The following is a 22,789-nucleotide window of genomic DNA, read 5'->3' on the forward strand; positions in this document are numbered from 1 at the left end:
ATCCCTGTACCTAGGTCATAGGGTTAGCGTGAGGATCAAGTGAATTAATATATGTAAAATGCTTGAAGGGGCCTGGCACATAATGCTATATAAATATTAGCTAGTGTTATGAACTTTACTGTTAAGACCATCAACAAATATTGTCAAGAATACCAATAGTTCTAATTATATTAGTGTTCAGAAATACATTTATTTCATCAGGAAATTATAATATTCATTAGGGATTTTAAGCATTATAATATTCAAAGGGATTTTAAGCATCCTAGAGTCAAATGTTCTTCCAGAAAAACACATTTCCAACTTAAAATGAAAGCTAAGAGGATTTCTATGTAGAAAATTATTTTACATTCATCTTTTTTCTTCAATAAATATTTAGGTGTCTGGTGTGTATAAAAGAGAACTTTTGAGAATAATTGGATGAATCACATTGGATCTTTCTGGCACTTACTGTCTAATAGAGGATATATAAATACAAATAAATAACTGAGTTAGAAGGCAAGAGGTACAGATAATGCTCATGGAAGCTTATAGGAAAGGCACATTCATCCCTAAAATAATGAGGAAACATTATTGTAGTGACATAGGGCACCAAGTAGTCCAAAACAGGGGAAAATAATCCAAAATAGGGGAAATATTATAACTCTCAACCTGCTAGATATCCAAAATGTGAGGTTGGGTTCTCTAAAATTGAAGAATGAATTCTAGGAACAACAGAGATTAAAGATAAGTAATTTTATTGAAGGAAAGACAGCTCCTGCCTAAGAGTGACAGGAGGGAACACCCAGAAAGTGAGTTGCTTGCCCACTCCACTTTCCAAAGGTGTTTTATTGACCAAAGCCACGAGATGAAGCAGGTATAAGGTGGGACAAAACTGGTCAACTAATAAGATCCAGTGGAAAATCACAAAGTGGGCATAAGGTGGGACAAAACCAAGATCAGCCAATAAGATTACAAGTACAGTCACCCAGGTAATATTGATTAAATGGGGATCAAATGGGAAAAGAAGTCACATACCAAGTGTACATAGAATGAACAAGGAATTTTCGGAAAGGAAATGGGCTAGGGAGATTTTGGTCCCCATTTAAGGTGATTGATGTCTATTTAGAATATCAATCATTGCTATTTATCTCTAGGGAAAGTATGTTAGTGTAGTACTTTTTCTTTTTTATGCTGACCTTCAGTGAATGTGTTTCGATTGTTTTTTATATTGACTCCTCTTCAAAAATTTTTTTTGAGACTGGGTCTCACTGTATAATTCAGGCTGACCTTAAACTATGTAGCTCAGGCTGGCCTCAAACTTCTGGCAATCCTCTTGCCTCAGCCGCCTCAGTGCTGGGATTACAGGTGTGCACCACTTGACTTCTCTCTAATACCCTACAAGATATCTAATTAATTTAGCTGCCTATAATAGTAGGAGCTTGTGCTTGAATTATGCGTTGGAGGTTGAGCAGTACTAACATATGTAGAGAAATTCAGTGCTGTGTTGCACATAAAGAAAAGACTTGTTTTCCTTGGCACATGGGGTACATGTAGGGAAAATATGAACAATCAAGGAGACTAAGCTAATACAATTATTTTGCGGTTCTCAGTGGGACACTTAAAAAATTTTTTTGTTTTTGAGACTTGGTCTTGCTGCATTGCCCAGGCAGGCCTTGAACTCCTGGGGTCAAGCAATTCTTCTGACTCAGCCTCCTAAGTAGCTGGGACTATCTGTGCATCCCACTGTGCCTGTCCAAGGTGGTTTTTTTTTTTTTTTTTAAATCAAGGTGAAATTCACATAATGTAAAATTAACTATTTTAAAGTGAACAATTCAATGATATTTAGTACATTTGTAATGTTAGGCAACTACCACCTCTCTTTTTCATCACCCCAGAACAAAATGCTGTACTCAATGAGAAGTTTCTACCTAGTTTTGTAGCCCTGGCATCTGCCAATCTGCTTTCTGTTTCTAAAAACTTATTTTTTTATATCAATGGAATCATACAGTTGTGACCTCTTGTGTTTGGATTCTTTCACTTGGCATAATACTTTCAAGGTTCATTCATGTTATAGTATATATCAATTAGTATATCATTTTTATGGGTGGATAATATTTCATTGAATGTATATACAGTTTTTCTGCTCATCTGTTGATGGATATTTACGTGTTTCCATCTTTTGGGTGCTGTTCTCAGGTTTTTGGGCCTGTTTTCAGTTCTTTGAGGTTTATATCTGGGCATGGGTATATATGCTGGGTTATACAGTAATTTTCTTTGAGGACTCTCCAAACTGTTCTCCATAGCAGCTATACCATTTTACATTGCCAACAGCAATATCTAAGAGCTCTCATTTCTTTACATCCTAATACTTATTTTCTACCTTTTTTATTATTGCCATCCTAGTGCGTGTGAAATAGTATTGTGCTATGGTTTTATTTTACATTTCCTCAGTGACTAGTGATGTTGAGCATCTTTTCATGTATCTGTTGGCCATTTGTATATTCTTTGGAGATTTGTTTAATCAAATCTTCTGCCTTTTTTTTTTTTTTTTTTGGTACTGGGAATCAAACTCAGGTCCTTGCACTTGCCAGGCAGATATGGTGTCACTGAGCTACCTCCCTTGCCCCTTTTGCCTATTTTTAAATTGCTATTTATCTTTCTGGTTTGTTTATTTGTTTGTTTGTTGCATTGTTGCATAGCTCTTTATATATTGTGGATACTAGACTCATCAGATATGATTTTTTTTATTAGTACCTGTTTGCAATTCATGCAGTTTATAGTCATCTTGGGAATGGTTACATGTACATATTACAGCTTGTTTCTTTTTTTAAAATCTCTTTTCTCTTCCTTCCCCTTCCGTCCTCCTCCACCAGTTCTCCCATCCCCTTTTTCATAGTTGTTGGTATTATTTGTCTTACTTCATATTACAGCATATAGTGTTTACATTCATTGGCGTTAGGTCTCCGTACATAGCATATCTTTATTCTTCTTATTCCCCCTTCCCCTCCTTCTTACCCCTCACTCTTGTTTCCTTGGATTTCTTCCCTCTTGCAAGAGATCCATCCTCTTGTCCCATTCTCTCCATTATATCATTTTCTTTGTACTTTGCCTCACTCAAATGGGAGATGCCATATGGTATTTAAACTTGTGTCTGATTCATTTCACTCAACATTATAGTTTCCACGTACATCCATTTTCCTACTAATGTCTCAAATTTGTCATTCTTTATAGCCAAATAGTAGTATTCCATTATATATAGATACCACATTTTGTTTATCCACTCATCTGTTGTTTGGTACACAGGCTATTTCCAGAATTTAGCTGTTATGAACTGTATGCAAGTACATTTGGTATGCAAGTATCACTGTAGTATGATGACTTAAGCTCTTTAGGGAAAGATACCTAGCAGGGGGCTAGCAGGGTCATATAGAATTTCTAATTTCAGTTCTTTAAATCTCCATACTGATTTCCATAATGGTTGTAACTAGTTTATATTCCCACCAACAATCATGAGGGTTCCTTTTTCATCACAGCCACACCAGCATTTGTTATTGTTTGATTTCCTAATAATTGCCATTTTTTCTAGAGTAACATGGAATCTTAGCATTGTTTTAATTTGCATTTTTTAATGGCCAGAGGTGTTGAACATTTTTCGTATATTTGTTGACCATTTGTATTTCTTTCTCTGTAACATGTGTATTCATTTCTCTTGTCCATTTCTTGACTAGGTCTTTAATTTTATTCTTTTTTTTTTTGGTACCTGGGGTCGAATTCAGGACTTTGGGCTTGCCAGCCAGGCACTGTGCCACTGAGCTACATCCCTGACCCTGGGTCTTTAATTTTAGGTGGTTAAACTTTTTTTACTTCCTTGCATATTCTAGATATTAGTTCTCTGTCTGAGGAATAGCTGGCAAACATTTTTCCCCACTCTGTACATTGTGTCTTCACTCTACTGATTAATTATTTTGCTGGACAGATGCTTTTTAGTCTGATATAATTCCTTTTGTTGATTCTTGCTGCTATTTCTTTTTTTCTTTTGTTTTTTCCCCCATTAAGTTTATTGGTACATTTTAGGTATAAAACACATTTACATACATCACTGGGATCTTGTACCATTACATGAGTATCTTGGTTCTTATTTTTTTCCCCTTCCCCTGCCCTCCCTTCACCCCCTCCACCCTTCCCTATTTGAAAAGATTTTGTTTCTGTTTTTTTCCTTTTCTCATATTTTTTCTTTTCCTGTCTTTCCTTTCCCCTACCTCTCCCACTTCCCCTGCTCCTTTAGACCTTTACTTCCTATTACACAATATCAATTATCCATTTTAAAATTACAATATCAAGATCTAGGAGACATTACCACAGATTTTACAGAATTTAAAAGGATATAGAAAGCATATTTCAAAAATGTGTTTTGAAATAAATTTGACAACTTCTAAGAAGTACCTTGGAAGACAAATTAATGAAACTAACTCTGGAGGAAATATAAAATTTGAATAGCACCTATTAAAGAAAGTATATTCCTAGCTTGAAAACCTACCTATATGACAACAACAGGCTCGTATACATTTTAACTGATGAATTATATCAAACATTTAAAGCAGAAAAAAAAAAAGGAACACTTCTCCCCTCATTTTAGGAAATCAACATTGTGCTAATCCTAAAACTGGATAAAGATAATAGAAGAAAAAAGTATGAACATAGATAGAAATTTGTTTAACAAAACCAACTCTTAGAAGTCAGATCTGGTAGTATGTAGAAAGTGGTTTTGTTTTAAGGATGGCAGTGTTGGTTCAGCATTGGAAGATCCAAACCCAAAAGTCATCATTTTAACAGAGGAAAGGAAAAAGCCATATGATCCAGTCACTACTTGGAGAAAAAGTATTGGACTAAATTCTACAGCTGTTCATGGTAAAAGCTATCAGGAGACTAGAAGTAGAACAGAACCTTTTCAACAGATTAAAGACATGTACTCCATATTTCCAGCGAGAATGCCTTATATGAATGGAGAAGATACAATGCTTTCTCCTTAAGGTGGGGAACAAGGGCAGATATGCTTACTCTTTATCTGTCCATTAAACTTTGAAACCTAGGCCCAACCAAAATAGTCTCGCACAATTAGCATAGGATTGGCACGGCAGAAGCAAAATCTTTATATGTAAATGAAATGATCATCTACAGAGAAAATACTAAGAAATCTCTAGGAGCCCCTAGAACTTGTATTTGAATTTAGCAGGATTAGAAAACACAAGGTATATATAAAAATTCAGGTCTATGTATACTTGCTATAAGTGAAGAATTGGATATTGAAATTTAAAAGTTATGTAGGAGTACAAAGGACCTAGAAAAGTTAAAGAAACAAAAAAACAAACAAAAACAAAAACATTGTTGGAAGACGTTTAGTACCTAATTTTAAGACTTCTTCAAAAGCTACAGTAATCAAGGCAGTGTTGGTGTAAGGAAAGACGTATAGATCATTTGAATAAAACAGAGAATCTAGAAATAGAACCACACATATATGGTCCACTGAGTTTTGAAAGATTATTTAACATTAGCATTCTATAGAATATAAACTCAATTCAAGAGCCAAGGAAAAGATAGTGTTTTCAGCAAATGGCACTAGAATACCTGGTATCCGTATATAAAAAATTAACCTCAACCCTTTATTTCCATACTATATAAAAATAACTTGAAGGGATCTATGAACCTAAATAGGAAAGCCTAAAAGTATAAAACTTTAAGAAGAAATTGTAAGAGAAAATGTTTATGAATTTAGGGTAGGCAAGAACTACCTAGGACACAAAAGACATGATTCTTATAAAAGAAAAAAATTGATAGTGCCGGGGATTTAGCTCAGTGGTTCCACCACTTGCCTTGAAAGCATAAGGACCGGAGTTTGATCCCCGGTACCAAAAAAAAAAAAAAGAAAAGAAAAAAATTGATAAATGAGATTCCATCAAAATTTAGAACTTTAAATGACATCATTAAAATGAAAAGTAGTCCTTAAACAGACCATATTTACAATCCATATAACCTATGACCAGAATATGTATGAAGAACTCTTACAGCTCATTAATAGACAACCCAATTAAAAAGTAGACATAAGATGATAAATAGCCAGTACACCACAAGGAAAGGTGTGCAACTCTAGAATCAGAAAAATACTAATCAGTACAATAAGAAGATTGAATTATACACTCATTAGGGAGATGAAGTTCAAAGTTTTAAAAGCCTTGTCATGACTTTTTCTTTTTGTTGAATTCTCCCCCTTTGCATTTAATTTGTCACGCCCAATGGATTCATTCTGCTGTGTTTCCTGGGGTTGTGATCCTCATTGTCTTTTCCTAGGATATTGTCTAAAATTTTTTGGAGTGCCGGTTTGGTATTCATGAAGTTACTGAGGTGCTCTTTATCATGAAAGTATCTTATTTCTCCATCAAGTTTGAAAGATAGTTTTGCAGGGTACATCAATCTGGGTTGGAGGCTGTTTTCCTTTAGGGCTTGAAATACATCACTCCAAGCTCTTCTTGCCTTGAGGGTTTGCATTGAGAAGTGTGCTGTGATTCTGATGAGCTTTCCTTTGTATGTGATTTGTTTCTTTTCTCTCACTGCTTGTAGAATTTTATTCTTCTGTTGGATTTCTGGAATCCTAACTATTATATGCCAGATCAAGGCTAGTTGGAGTCCTATATGCCTCACTTATCTGTATGTCAAGTTCTTTTCCCCTCCTTGGGAAGTTTTCTGCCATCACTTCTGTGACCAGTTTTTTTATGTCATCTGCACTCTCTCCTCTTTCTTCATTGACTCCAATCAGCCTTTTATTATTCTTCTTCGCATCATCTAGGAGCTGCTGGATTGATTTCTCATGTTCCCTTACAATTTTAAAGCAATTTTTCTTTTCCTGGTCACTAATTGCAATCTTATCTTCTATATCTGAATTTCTGTCCTCACATTGGTTCATTCTGCTGTGTAGACTTTCGATGGAGTTTTTAATCTCCTGGAAATCTGTTTGCATCTGTTTTATGGATTCCATTTGTTTCTTATGTTGGGATCCCATCATGTTCCTCAGATCCTCTAATTTTTTATCTGTGTCCTGTCTAGATTTATTAATCATGTCTTGTACTATGACACAGTCTTTGCTGTTATCTGAGTAATTATTTCTGATTTCATTTTTTCCAGATCCTGTTTTGTTGCCAGTTCAGAGAGTCCAGGTGGTTGAGTATCAGATTATTCCATCTTATTTCCCTTTGGAGTTGCTGTAGGTGATCTGGAAGTCTGTTTTTGAAACTTGTTTACGTGTCTTCTCATTTCTGTGTGGGGGGGTGCTGCTCCTGGCACCCTCACGACTCACCTTCTCTGCCCTAGGAGCATGGAATGGCGTCAGGCGAGCTTCCTTCTGGGTGCTGGAACTGGCTCACCTTCTCTGCCCTAGGAGCGTGGAATGGTGGTGGGGGAGCTTCCTTCTGGATGCTGGGACTGGCTCAGCTTCTCTACCCTAGGAGTGTGGAATGGCGGTGGGGGAGCTTCCTTCCCCTTGCTGCTATTTCTTACACAATTGAGGTTCTATTTAGAAAATTCTTTCCTACACTTATGTCTTCAAGTGTTTTTACCTATTTTATCCTCCACAAGGTTTAATGTTTGTTTTAATGTTTAGTCTCTGATTCATTCTGATTTTAATTTAGTACATGGTGAAAGGTAACGGTTCAGTTTCATTCTTCTGCAATCAGATAACCAGTTTTCCTAACGCCACTTGTTGAATAGGCTATCTTTCCTCTATCATTTTTATGGACCCTTTGTCAAAGGTCAGATAGTTGAATGAGTCTGGTGAGGTTTCTGTATTCTCAGTTCTGTTTCACTGATCCATGTGTCTGTTTTTGTTCCACTACCATGCTGGGTTTTTAAAAAAATTATTATTATTGCTTTGTAGTATAGCTTGAAGTCAGGTATTGCTATCTTGCCTGCTTTGCTCTTATTGCCCCAAATTATTTTTGCTATTCTGGGTTTCATATGAATTTTAGGATTATTTTCTCTAGATCTGTAAAATATGCTGTTGGTATTTTGATTGGGACTGCACTGAATCTGTATAACAGTTTTGGAAGTATGGCCATTTTGACAATATTGGTTCTGCCTATCCAGGAGAAGGGACATCTTTCCATTTTCTGATGTCCTCTTCAATCTCCTTCTTCAGAGTACAGTAGTTTTATTTGTAGAGCTCTTTCACTTTCTCGGTTAGATTAATTCCTAGATATTTCATTTTCTTGAAGGTACTGTGGATGGTATTGTTTTCGTTAAACCCTTTTCATCTTGTTCCTTGTTGGTGTACACAAATGCTAATAATTTTTTTTGTGTTGAACTTGTACACTGCTACTTTGCTGAAGTTGATTATTGTAGGAGTATTTTAGTGGAGTTCTTTGGGTCTTCTATGTACAGTATCATGGCATCTGCAAATAAAAATAATTTGAGTTCTTCCTTATCTTATATGTGTGCTTTTTTACCCTTTTATTTCTTTCTCTTGCCTAATTGCTCTGGCTAATGTTTCAAGTACTATGATGGATAGAAGAAATGATAGTGGACAGCTTTGTCTTGTTCCTGATTTTAGGGGGAATGCTTTTAGTTTTTTCCCATTTAGTATCATGCTGATTACTGGTTTGTCTTAAATAATCTTTATCATATTCAGGTATGGTCCTTCTATATCTGTTTTCTTCAGGATTTTTATCATGAAGGGGTGTTGGATTTTGTCAAAAACCTTTTCTGTGTCTGTTGCTATGATCATGTGACTTTTGACCTTGCTTCTCTTTATGTGGTGTATTGCATTTGTTGACTTATGTATGTTGAACCATCCTTGTGTCTCTGGGATGAAACCTACTTGGTCACGGTGTATCATCTTTTTGATAATGTGTGGTGTTCCATTTGCTAATATTTTGTTGAGAATTTTTGCATCTATGTTCATTGATGAGGTTGGTCTATAGTTCTCTTTTTTAGTTGGGTCTTTATCTGGTTTGGGGATCAGGGTGATACTGGCTTCCATAAATGAATTTGGGAGCACTCCATTCTTTTCAATTTCTTTGAAGATCTTCAGGAGTATTGGTAATATAACATCTTTAAAGGTTTTGTAGAATTTAGCAGTGAATCCATCAGGTCCTGGGCTTTTCTTAGTTGGTAGATTATTATTGAGTCAATTTCATTGCTTGTTATTGGATTGTTAAACATATTTATGTCTAATTGGGTTAGTTTTGGTAGTTTGTATGTGTCTAAGAATCCTTTTTCAAAATTTGCTAATTTGTTGGAATATAATTTTTCAAAGTAGTTATTATTTTCTGGATTTCGACAGTGTCTTTTGTGATTTTACCTCTTTTCATTTCTCCCATCCAAGTACTAACCAGGCCCAACCCTGCTTAGCTTCTGAGATCAGACGAGATGGACCGCACTCAGGGTGGTATGTCCATAGACCTTTTTTTCATTTCTAATTACATTGATGTAAGTCTTTTCTCTCTTTCTCTTGGTGAGTTGGGCTAAGGGATTATCTATTTTATTTGTTCTTTAGAAGAACCAACTCTTCAATTTGTTGATTTTTTATTTTTTTAGGGTTATTTTGGTCTCAATTTCATTGCTTTCCACTCCCATCATTATAATTTCCCTCCTTGATTTCAGTTTGGGGTTGGTTTGTTGTTGTTTCTCAGGTATCATAAGATTTCTCATGATGTTATTTATTTGGGCTTAGTCTGTTTTCCTAATGTGTACATTGATTGTGATGAATTTTCCTCTTAGGACTGCTTTCATAGTGTCCTAGAGGTTTCACTGAGTTGTGTGGTCATTGTCATTAACTTCCAGAAATTTTTAAATATCTTCTTTGACCCATTGATTGTTTAGGTGTATGCTCTTAATTTTCCAGGAGCTTTTGCCTTTTCTGAGATTTCTTATGTCATTGATTTCTATTTTCATTGCACAGTGGTCTGATAGTATGCATGAGATGATTTTGATACTTTTATATTTAATTCAGTAGGTTTTTGTGTACTACTGTGTGATCTATTTTGGAAAAAGTATCATGTACTGCTGAAAAGAATGTATACTCTGTTATATAAGGGTGGAATACTCTGTATAGAACCATTAAGTCTGTATGTTCAAGGATGTGGTTCAGCTCTTACATTTCTTTATTGTTTTTTTGTTTAGTTGATCTGTTTCTTTGTGAACGTGGGGGTGTTAAACATCCCCTATTATGATTGTATTAATGTTTTTTGATCTTTTAATTTTAACAGTTTTTGTTTTATGAAGGTAGGTGCTCCAATATTCAGGGCATATAAGTTTATCACTGTTATCTCTTCTTGTTGGATTGTTCCTTTAACTAGTATGTAGTGACTTTCTTGGTCTCTTCTAGTAAGTTTTAACTTGAAGTTTATTATGTCTGATACTAGAGGTGCTACCCCTGATTGTTTTCAGGATCTTGGAGCATGAAATGTTGTTTTCCATCCTTTAATTTTTCGTCTGTGAATATCTTTTTGGATTAGATGATTTTCTTGGATGCAACAGATTGTTGGATTGTTTTTTGATCCACTGTGCCAGTATGTGTCTTTTGATTGTAGAGTTGAGGCCAATAATGTTGAGAAATATTACTGAGATTTGTTGGTTATTTACTATCATTGCCTTCTTTATCGGTTGGTGTATCATTTGTTTTTCTTTTCCTGATGTTTTTTGTTGCTATTTATTCATTGACCTCACTAGTTTCATCTGTGTTTTTAACTGTCCACTTTTTTGTTTCTTTTTTTTTTTTCTGGTAAGAATGTAAGGTGGTATGGCTACTTTGCAAAAGATCTAGCTGGTTGGTTTTTTTGTATATCCTTTTATTGGTACATTTTAGGTCTAAATATAATGACATTCACCATTGGAGATATGCACCTTTACATACTCTCTTGGTCACTTTGTTGTTTCTGTTGAGGATGTTCTTGACTATTTTCTCTAGAGCTGTTTAGCATTCATATATCTTCTGAGCTGGTCTTTTTCATTAAAATAAGGTATTCTCCATTTTGAAGGATAGCTTTGATGAGTAAATTAATCTGGATCACAAGTTCTTTGCTCTTAGGGCTTGAAATACTTCGCTGTAAGCTTTTCTGGCCTTCAGGGTTTGTGATAAGACTCTGCTGATTCTAACTGGTTGATCTATATATGTTTTTCTCTGGCTGCCTTTAAAATTCTGGCTTTTTGCTGAATATTTGTGAATTTAATGAGGATATTCCTTGAACTTCTCCTTTCATCATAATTGGTGTTCTGTAAGCATCACTTACTTGTATTTTAAATTCTTTTCTTATATTTGGGAAGTTTTCTTCCATAATTTCTGTAAACATGTTAGTGAATCCATCTGTGCTATCATCTAGAACTCCTATTAGCCTTAGATTAGCTTTCTTGTCATCTAGTAGCTGTTGGATTGTCTTCTCTTTTTGTCTTATTTTCTTTTTGACTTCTTTGAGCTCTTTATTATAATTCAGTATTTTGTCCTCAATATAACTCTGTCTTCTAATTTCTGCAATGTATGTTTTTTATTTCAGGTATTTCTATCTGACATCTTTTTAAAGACTCCACATCCTTGTTGAATTTGTTGTTCAAATTATCAGACATGATATGAAAATATTTTCTCTCACTTTGATTCAATGTGTTCTTTTTTAGAGTTTGATAACACAAAAGCTGAGGCCATCAATTTGAGACATTTCTTCTTTTACAACATGAGCATTACCTTCTAATTGCATGTTAGTGCCATCCAGAAAGTTTGATATATTTTCGTCTTCATTCATTGCAAAGTATTTTCTAATTTTCCTTTTGATTTCTTTTATCTCATGGGTTATTAGAATTGTATATTTTGATTCAAAACATTTAGAGATTTTTTTCAAGATTTCTTTGTTATTGATTTCAAATTTAATTTCATTGTATTGAGAGAACATACTTACATATTATCTGAAGCTTTTTACATTTATTGAAATGTTTTTTATGGGCCATACTATTGTCTGTCTTGGTAAATATCTTGTGTGCACTTGGAAAGAATGTGTAGTTTTCTGTTTTTGTGTGTTCTTTAATATTAGGTAAAGATTATAGATCGTATTGTTTAGGTCTTCTATGTTCTTGCTGTTTTTCTGTCTACTTGTGTTAATATTGAGAGATTTTGAAATCTCTGACTATAATTACAGATGTGTCTGTTTCTCCTTGAAGTTGTTTCAACTTTTACTTATATACTTTGAACCTGTTATCAAGTACATTAGTGTTTAGGCTTGTTATGTACTTTTGATAATTGGTCCCTTTATCATTATGAAATGACCTTCTCTTTCTCTGGTGATATTTGCTTTGAAATATTCTTGGTTTGTTGATATAGCTGTTCCAACTTTCTTTTGACCAACATTAGAATGCTATATCTTTTCTCATCATCTTACTTTAATCTAACTGTATTTAATCCTTAATCTTACTTAATGTAACTATTTTCATATTTGAAGTGTCGTGGTTTTGTCTGTAAGTAGTATATAGTTGGATCTTTTTAAAATCCAATATAATGGATTATTTATATGGGGCTGTTTTGACCATTACATTTAGTGTCGCTATTGATCTGAGTGAAGTTTAAGTCAGTTAGATTGCTATTTGTCCTATATGTTGTTTTTTTTGCTTTTCTGCCTTGTTTTGGATTGAGGATTGTGATTTCATTTTATCTCTTTCATTGGCTTATTAAGTACAACTCCTTTTTACCCACCTGTTTTAATGCTGATTTTGGGGTTTAAAACTACACGTTTAATTTATCGCTGTTAATTTAATTCAATTGAATTATATCATATTGCTTACAGGCATTTACACTTACTTACAATAGTCTACTTCCATATCTGTTCTCCCAGATTTTACTCTATTGATGTCATATTTTACTTGTACATTGGCTATAAAAATCTATAATAAATTATTGATATTTTATAAAAGTTATCATTTAAGAAGGTTTAAATTTTTTAAAAAATCAACATAAATGCTTATACCTATTTCCAGTGCTCTTCATTCCTTGTAGATCTATATTTTCAGAAACATGGAATAATTTTTCTTATGTCTGCAGGCCTTGTGAATCTTCTTGTTATGAATTCTTTCACCTTTTGTCTGAAAGATCTTTATATTGCCTTCAGTTTTGAAGGATACTTTTGCTAGTTATAGACTTTTTTTTTGGTACTGGGGATCGAACTCAGGTCCTTGCACCCACGAGGCAGGCAGTGGAACCATTGAGCTAAATCCCCAGCCCTTGTTATAGACATTTTTAAAATTCACTTCAAAGATGTTGATCCTTTGTCTTCTTCCTCACACTATTTTGGATGAAAAATCTGCAGTCATCTTTACCTTTGTTCTTTTGTATATGACATGTCTTTTTTTTTCTAACTGCTAATATTAAGCTTTTGTTTTTAGGTCCTGGAAATTAAACCCAGGGCCTTCACAATGAGCTACATGCCCAGTCCCCTCCCCTCTTTTTATTTTGAGACAGGGTCTTGTCAAGTCCCCAAGTTGCCCAGGATGTGCTCAAATTTGCTATCTTCCTGGCTCAGCCTCCCAAGTGCTGAGATTATAGGTGTATGCCACCTACCTGGCTTATCACTGGTTTTTAGCAATTTCTTTATGATATGTGTTGATATAGTTTTCTTCATGCTCCTAGTATTTCAGTGGGATCAATGAATTTAGTTTTTATCATATATGCAAAAAGTTTACCTATTATTTCTTCAAATGTTTTTTCCGATCATCTTCCCCAATATCATCTTTATCTTCTCTTTCAGAGACTTCAGTTATAAGCATTTAGGCTGCTTAAATGTGTTGACAGCTCATTGATTCTTTTTAATTCTTTTTTCTCTCTATAGTTCATTATAGAAAGTATCTGTTGCTATCTTTGTTCTCTAATCTTTTATAACGTCTAATCTTGTTTCCCCATCCAGTATAATTTTTACCTTAGAGATTGTTTTCATTTCTAGAAAATGGATTTATACTTAACTTTTATAGTATATTACCATTATAGTAACTGTTTTAATGTCTTAATCCAGTGGTCACACCAACTATATCAGTTGTGGGTCAGTTTCATTGATTGGTTTTTCTCCTCATTATGGGTCAGATTTCTTTTTTTTTTTCCTTCCTCCTTCCCTTCCCTTCTCTCCTCCCCATCCTTACCTTTTTAAACTGGGGATTGAACCTAGGATTTTGCATATTCTAAGCAACTGCTCTAACACTGAGCTACATTCTAGCCCTTTTAAAATTTTGAGACAGAGTCTTGGCTAAGGCTCAGGCTGACTGTGAACTTGTGATCCTGAGTAACTGAGATTACAGGCATGAACCACTACACTCAGCTAGTTTTGTTTGTTTGATACTGAATGTCAGTTACTTAATGCCAGTTTGATACTGAATGCCAGTTATTTAATATTGACCATTGAATGTCTGACACTGTAAATGGATGTTGGATTTTTTAATTTTTTTATAAATGTACTTGATTTTTAATTTGAGATGGGATAAATTACTTAGAAATAGTTTATCGTTTCAGAACTTAGTTCTATTTGGGGGCAGGGATCCACATAGCATTTAGTCTAGGGTTAATTCCCTCCCGATACAAAGACCAGACCCTCCTGAGAACTGTATCCCATTGAACTGGGAAGTTTCCTAGTGAGCCTGGTTGGAACAGCCAGTATTCTTGGTCCTTTTTGAGTGCCCAGTATTGTTTCTTCCAGTACTTTCAGATGGTTTATTCTTTCCCAGACTTGTTATAGTTTCCTCACATGTATGCACTGCGAGTACTGTCAAATTCTTGAGGACCTTCTGCAGATCTCTGGTGTTTTCTGTACAGTTAAATGTTCTTTTGTACTCTATCTTGTGAACTCTTGCTATCTTATTCTCCCTGAATTCACAGTTCTGTTTCCTTAACTCAGGGAGTTGATAAGTTCTCTGAATATAATAAGCTGGTATAAAAAATCATTTTCCTTCATGGCTTAATACTCAGTATCTTATAAACTGTTTTATATATTTTGTCTGCTTCTTTTTCCTTCTTTCTTTTGGTTGGTTCAGGTGGGAGGGTCAGTCTATTCCTTGTTACTCTGTCAGCAGAGTCAGAAATCCCCCAGAGTTCTCCTCTCGATAGCCACCTCCCATTCTGAGGTAAGGAAAAGTTCCAAGAGTCTATAACCCATAGCTTCTGGTATAACCACAAGTAAAGTGTGACTGTTGTTTAGTCTGCCTATTTAATACTTCTTAAATCTCCAGAACATTATAAAGATTTGCTGTGGGTAGTGATTTATAGATTATTTGGGCCAGACTTCAGGGCTCTGGGGTCTCCTTAAAATGTGTCAGTGTCATTTTCAAAACACAAGGCGCCATTGATAGATTGCAAATCAGTTTTCACTCTTACTTGGTAGTCATTCTGAAAACTTAGTTCTGCTTCTATATGTGCCATCTGGATAAGGTTACAGTTAAGGAAAATTTACTCTCTAAAGATCTTAATAGTATGTAGGGCTCCCTAACATAGGAAATTTATTATGATTTGAGGATTTATTTCTGCAACACTGAAAACCTTTGTGGTCCAACTCTGAGAAGTACTGTGTGATTCTTGTTAATGTTATTCTTGAGAAGTTCTTTGAAATTAGAAGGGGAAGCTTTCGCTATCTTATTTGCACTAGAAAAAAAAAAGTGACCAGTATTTTAATTACATCAAGGGAGAGAGAAGGCTTTAAAAAAGTTGAAAATAATCACAGATTGATTCATACTATTTTACAGCACTTACTGTGGATCTATAACTTGTTTGAGCAATGGATGACAACGAGTGGATAGACTTTTTTTTAATTTGTCTCCATGAATTGCAAAGATTTAGTCTTCCAAACAAGTCTTACTTAATAATAATTTATTTACCCAGTTTTTCAAATCAGTTCTATGTAATTGCCAACTACAGCTTATGGATAGTATGAAGCAATTGATGCTACTTCAGTACTATAGTATTTCAGACAAAAATAAAGAAACTTGTTGTTATAGGGAACCCAAAAAGCCTAATTATAGAGGAATATATGCTTTCTTTTAGGTTTTCTGAGATTTTATATTTTTTGTTTTTTGCCAAGAAGTACAGGGTCTTGCTATGTTGTCCAGGCCAGCCTTGAATTTGCTGTGCAGCCCAAGATGGTGTTGAACTCACGATGCTCCTTCCCCAGCCTCCCAAGTGTTCATATTATAGACATGTTCTACTGTGCCCAGCAAAAATGATTTTTCTGGGTGGATTGTCTAGGGCTTGAGGACATCTAGTAGTTTATTTTTGGAGATAAATATTCTAAATAACAGAAAACATAAGAAGGTACCCCTGGTAAGTATTAGGTTGAATTGTGTAGATCCCAAGTATTGTGGCATTTTATTATGTAGAGATCACCTGAGGTGAGCAGTTGTATCAGTACAGGTAGCTGGAACCCAGAAGAGGCTATTCTGAGCTAGGAATAGTGTGTAGACATGTACAATGGTAAGAATTTTCCTGTATGTTGTGTGTGTTGCCATGTAGCTGTATATTGTATAGCTCTATGTATGTATATAGTAAGACTGGCAGACTGAAGTGTACAAAAGAGAGTAGTTGGAGACTAGGTGGAAAAAGTAGGTTAGGGTCAGTCAGATAGGAGGTCCTGATTCTCTGAATTTGTACTTTATACAGAGATAACAGTGAAAATGAGGAAAATCATAGAGGAGACTTTGTAAAGGAGAAAGCTAAAGACTTGACTAAATCTGAGGATTCAGTGGGAAGAAGAGTCAAAGGTTTTCAGCCAGCACATGAGTGACATTCTTGTCATTATTACACACTGGAAAGTCAGAAAGGAGAGTCTCAATGAAGTTTGATGCCAGAGATTCCTGAAGGTTTTTTTCAAAAAGTTCACATGTTCTTGGTGTGGCTCCTGAAAGAACAGCTCTGATGGGCATTCATTCTCTCTTGAGTTAAGCTTGGCAGGACAAACTGGTGTGTGGAAGGGTATTTAGAAGTTATGAGGTCACCTGGCTGAATTCTTTCATTTTATTGATATGCACATTGAAGGCATTAGATATTGTGACTTCCCTTAATGTCCATTTCCTACCTTAATTCAGTTATTATAAATCAAGTCAGTTACTGACTTGACCCAAACCGTTTTCAAACTCAGGTGCATTAAGTTAAAATACTGAGGAGCCTCATTTTCCTTTATGCATAAATTCAGTCACAAACCTTGCAGAAGTGTACTATGGACCTCCAGGCTGTGAAAAAAACCCCAAAATTACAATTTGGTTAAAGATCTCAATTGGCTCTAATTTGCTATTCTGGATTTGAGCCTTATGGCTCTTTTCATAAAATAGAGAGTGTTCCAATGAGCCCAGCAGACAGGCTGGTTTTACGAAGAAGGGGCAGAAAAAAGCACAAAGACCAAAAGTAGATCAGTCATTTGGAAAGTTGCTTTCTTCTTACAGTTGGGACAGGGAAACAGAACAAATAGAAAAACAAGTGATAGGTTAACAATAGATTACTTCAGGTTACTTTTTGTAAAGATTAAAGGATGTAAGGATTAAAGCAGGGAGAACTTCATTGTCATGCCCATTGACCTGGGAAATTTGGCTGTCTCTCATTTTCCTGTCTGCGAAAGTGAGATGACAACTTAATTTGTATATGGTGATGTAGGACTTTAGTATGGCTGACTGCCTTTTCATTTTTAGTCTGTTGGAGCTTAGTTCAGGAGCTTAGTCCAAAGCAATGGCCTCTTACAGTTTTTGTTTAACCATGCCAAACCTGGGCCTGGCATCATGGGTCTGCTTTCACAAAATGTGCCTAAGCTGCCTGCCGCTGTCTGAGGGAGAGGGAATAATTAACATTCTTATTGGGAGTCAGTGTCCACGATCTTATTTATTTTTGGTGGTGGGGACTGAACCCAAGTTGTAGTACATGCTAGGCAAGTGCTCTGCCACTGACCTACATCCCCAGTCCAAGTGTCCACGGTTTTTAAAAAGAAGTAGGAGGACTTTTAGTGGAAGTCAGCAAAATAATTGCTTCCTTTCTTTGCTCCCTAACGATCACTCCTAATGACTTCTCACGCGTGGAATCCCAAATTCTTGTGTGACTCCTACCCTGCCTGAGGAGAACGAAATTATGTCAATGCTCTGGACGAATGAACTTCGTTGTTTTAAGATGCGACTCCTTACTGCATGCACCTTAGCTGTACTAGGAGAGTGCCTTCACTTTCTCCTCCTAGGCCTTTCTTTACCTTACGCCCGAGGGGCTGTCTCTGTCTCTGTGTGTGTCTCTCTCTGTCTTTCCTCCCATTTCCGTCGGCCTGCGTCCAGTTCTTCCTTCCTCGGACTACACATCCCCAGGGACTCTCCATCTCCGTGGATTTACCTGGGTCTCCTGGCTGCGCCTCGCCCAAGGCTGCTCTGGGCTACGAGCCTGAAAAGTGCGGGGGCGGGGCTGAGCGAGTTTAATCCCCTCCCATTCATCAGGACGCCGACTGGTGATTGGTGAGGGCGGGGCCTGCCGCAGGGGCGGGACCTAGAGGTGAGGCCCAAGCAGTGCAACTTCAGCGGGTCGCTTCTCACTTCTCCGGAGTAGATCCCCGAAGGTGAGCTTGTGGCCGAACCGAAGCCCGGGCCGGGGCGGGGGGGGTTCCGTGCCGGCCAGGTGGAGGAAGCCGGCGGGCGCGCCGGGGTAGGTGTTTAGGACGCTCGGGCCAGGTGCAGCTTCCGCGCCGGGTGGGAGCGGGGCGGGGCGGGTAAGGGCGGGGCGCTGGGCGCTGGGCGCTGGGCTGAGCGCAAGGGAAGCACGGGGAGGGAGACGCTGAGACCACACCGGGTCGCTCGCTGTCTTTGCAGCACTTACTCACTGCTCGTGCACCGGAACAGAGAACATTTGAGTTGTTCCACACACCTTCTCTCCCAAAATCTTGAGCAACCTCAGGTATTGTAAAGTTTAAAAAGTATATTTGTAGCTCGTGGCTCGGGACTGGAGGAGAAAATAGTGAGCTTGTGGGATGGCTTTATGTTGACTTCGTGTTGTTGAGCTGGCAAGAAGGGTGAAAATAGTAATGGGGCTGTTACTTAAAGACGCCAGGGTTTTCTGTAGGGAGTGTACCGTGGCAATTAAGTGGCGCCGGCTTTTCATGTCCTTTTTCATTGTTGTTGTTGGTGGTGGTACTGAGGATTGCACTCGGGACCTTGTGCTTGCGAGGCAGGCGGCGGAACCACTGAGCTAAATCCCCGGCCCGTCCTTCTTTCTTTTGAACTCCGGGCCTTCGCACTGAACTACATCCGCATCCCATTTTTAAATTTTTACTTTGCGACCAAGTTTCGCAAAGTTGCTAAATTGACCAGGCTGGGCTCAAATTTTTGAACCTCCTGCTTCGGCCTCCTAGAGTGCTAGGGTTAAGGGTGGACACCACCACACCGAGCAAGCCTTTTGGCTTTGAAGTTGGAATGCCTGAGTTGGAATCTACTAATTAACTGTAAAAACTTGGACAATTTGCTTAACTTCTGTATATCTTAGTCCTCACACCTGTAAAATGAAGGTAGTGGTAGTTCCAATTTTACAGGCTTGTTGTAAAGATTGAATTGATACCTAATGCTTGACAACAATAAATGTTGGCTATTTTCCCTATTATGCATTCTTGTGAGCATTAAACTCCACAGTTATCACCGGAATTCCGATGCTTTTTCCTCAGTGCTGTTAACTAAAAATGCTCAGAGTTTTCTTGGGAACAGTGTTTTTGCAAATTGAGTCCTACAAGAAAAGGTCTGTGTACTTTTTTCTCATCCTAAGGGTATTACCTCCTATGATCCTACACCTTGTTGCAAATCAAATTCACTCTCAAATGCTATAGACACAGGAGTCTGTTTTGTTGTTGTTTTGTTTTGTGTTTGTGATGCTGGGGATAATTTCTAAAGCCTCACTCATGCTAGGCAAGAATTCTACTACTGAGCAACACCACCATCCCCCCTGACTTCAAGGCTGTTCTAAAAGATGAAAAAAGGCAGTGCCTTTACGGTGAGTGTAGCCTCATTTTAAGCACCACTTTAAGGTAGATTTATCACTTTATAGAATTTTTAAATTGTGCTATTTGAGATGGGTTCTTATTTATATTGCAAGACAAGGTAAACCATAGCACCCAACATATGTTTAAAAAAAAAAATCATAGGATCCATAGCTTGACACATAGAATCTCAGTACTGAAAGGGATCTGAAAAATCAGACCAGCTCGTTTTTCCAGATGAAGTTGTGGTCAAAGACACAGAATCAATAAATAGCAGAGTTTAGACTAGAATTCAGCTCTGATGATCAACAGGTTATAAAATCAAAGGACAATATTACCTCTGCTTTTAATGATTGTTACTGTTTTTACTTTTGACAGTTTTATGGTGTCATAAATAGTTTTTCTCTCAGCATTATCCTCCTTGGTAGCTTAATTGCATGATTCATAATCATTCTTCAGCACCTTTGATTTAAATCACAAGTCTCAAAGTTGCTATGTCAAATTATTGCTTTGAGAACGAGATGATTGTCTTCTGAAGCTTTGTACAAACATGTTCTAACAGTGCTTTGGTTTTGTTGTTTAAAATGCACCCCTTTTTCTCTTATGTACAGAAGGTAAACAGCCAGTATAAACAAACCGACCTACTTGGCAGTTTGTTATCACTGTGTTATTGGTGAAGTTTTCTTGATTGGGTAGGATAGAGATAGAAAGTGGAACCTAAATGCAAGCCCAGGGAAATAAGACTGGGACTTGAAAAAGTATGTTGCAATCTTGTTTGTATCTTCAAAAACATTATGGAGTGAAATTATTTTGAGACATTGGTGTGTTAGTTGCTAACTCTTACCCAGCCTTTTGGATAGCTCACTCCCTCACCTCTGGGTATTTGCTCAGATGTTACCTACTTAAAATTGCTTACAACCCCACACTTCCTATAATATATATTTACCTGTTCATATAATTACTCCTTATCTGTTGTCTGCCACTAAAGAATAAGTTCCATGTGGCTTAAGAGTGCTTCCCAGTTGTGTTTGCTACTGTATCCTGAGTGCCTGGAAACAATTCCTGGCACACAGAAGGTATCATATATGTGGATCTGATGCAGACATTTCCAGCAAGAGCCCTCTTCTCCTTTCCCCCCACTTTTGGTTATTTATCTTTGAGGCCACGTTAATTCTTCCTCCTACCTTGTACCAATAGCTACCATCTTATTTTACTTGACATTTTTTTTGCAAGTATGCCACTCTTGTTGCCAAGCTTCTGTTTGTTCATGCCCCTTCGTTTCATTGAATCTTCTACACCTACAATTCTGAAGTTCCCTTTTCAAACGCCTTCGCATCCTTGTCTGCAGAATAAGATCAAGAGTGAGATGCCTGGCATTTAGAGTTTCCTACAGTGTTTTTTCAGCCTGTAACTCCTATAGATTAAAACAGTGATTTCCAGCTTAGATTTGTAAATATAAAAGTATAGGGCTTTAATGGCAATGCCTTATAAAATGCCAGGATGAGTAATGCTTCATGATAATTTCTCTTTCTGTTTTTATCAATGAGTTTGTCTTTTCCCCCAGTGTGGTTGTACATTCTGACAAACTAGACTAATAGCTATTCCTGTTTGTACTGAAGACTTCTGCACTTTGTTTTGAGTGCTCAACATTCATACCTCCTTTACATGCCACTACCACCCCAAATACCAGACAATTTAAAGTGATTTTTCCTTCCTCAGAGTTCTGGTGGCTTGTTAGGGGCCTTATCAGAGTCTACTATAAATTGTAGTTCTTCAAGTTTTTCTTTTTTGTTTCATATAAACAAAATGACAAAAAGTACATACACAGACATTTCAGTTACTTTTTTTCCTTCTTAAAACTTTTTTTTCTTTCCAGTTACTTTTAAGGGAAATATAAAACCACACCAGCTGACCTACTTTTAAAAGAAAAGTGAACTAGGACCGGGGATTTTAGCTCAGTGGTTTCGCCACCTGCTGTGTAAGCACAAGGACCTGTGTTCAATCCCCGGTACCAAAAAAAAAAAAAAAATCGCAAAGTGTCCCAAGTTTGATCCCTGGTATTCCCCCCCCGCCAAAAAAAAGTGAACTTAAAGTTCTATCTTACATGCTTTTAAATCACTAAAGATAGATTCAACAGTTATTTCTGTAGTGTGGATATATAAGGAAGATGGCAAGGAAAATTTAAGCACTCAGTAAAATATACAAATGAAGACATTGAGGTCTGGATTCATAGAAGTAGATACAGGAAGAGCAACATTCCCAAGACTCACATAGATGGACAGGTAAATGTTTTTTTAAAAATACATAGTAATTTTACACAGGAAGTCATTAGGACAAGGTAGATTTTATGGAGCAACAACTACAGCTTTGGATTTTCTTGTGAAATATGTCTAAACTATATTTTTGGGGTTTTTTTTTTATCTTCAGGCGTACGTAATACTGTTTCTCTGCTTTGCTTTCTGAGCTGGATAGGACTAGATATTGTCTTCTCTCTGGCCTTGCAGAAAGTAATTTACTTCTTCTTATTGTTAACTCTAAGAAAGTTCATATCTTTTTATTTTCCTGGATATATAGAGATCTGTGCCAGAAACTTTTTAGTGTTTCAAAGAAAGATGGTAGATATAAGTTACTTGAGTACATCTGTTGTTGATGCTTGCAGTTTTAAGTTTGATATCAGCATGGATTTAACACATTTAGCTTAATTTTACATTACAAACATCTCTGTGCACATATTCTAGTTGGGTCAATATTTTCATTTTACTAGTAACTCACATTAAAACTTGATTTAAGAATCTGTCTACACATTTCTGCTGTTCAATTTTTATCTTTTC

The 22,789-nt window shown here is 36.5% G+C and overlaps 1 protein-coding gene across 1 annotated transcript in view; it reads left to right on the forward strand.

Annotated features, from left to right (window-relative positions):
• LOC101712222 (transcription factor BTF3 homolog 4) overlaps nt 1-18,368 on the forward strand; it is a 37,059-nt gene extending 18,691 nt beyond the window's left edge. The window contains exon 1 of the mRNA XM_087190420.1: nt 1-18,368. This exon is cut by the window's left edge and continues 18,691 nt beyond it. The gene's annotated coding sequence lies outside the window, so the exon portion shown is untranslated.
• Nucleotides 18,369-22,789: the final 4,421 nt, after the last annotated feature.

The sequence above is a fragment of the Heterocephalus glaber genome, unplaced genomic scaffold, assembly GCF_053883595.1.
Source record: "Heterocephalus glaber isolate CG9 unplaced genomic scaffold, H.glaber_assembly_v1.0 deba00001553, whole genome shotgun sequence".
Classification (NCBI taxonomy): domain Eukaryota; kingdom Metazoa; phylum Chordata; class Mammalia; order Rodentia; family Bathyergidae; genus Heterocephalus; species Heterocephalus glaber.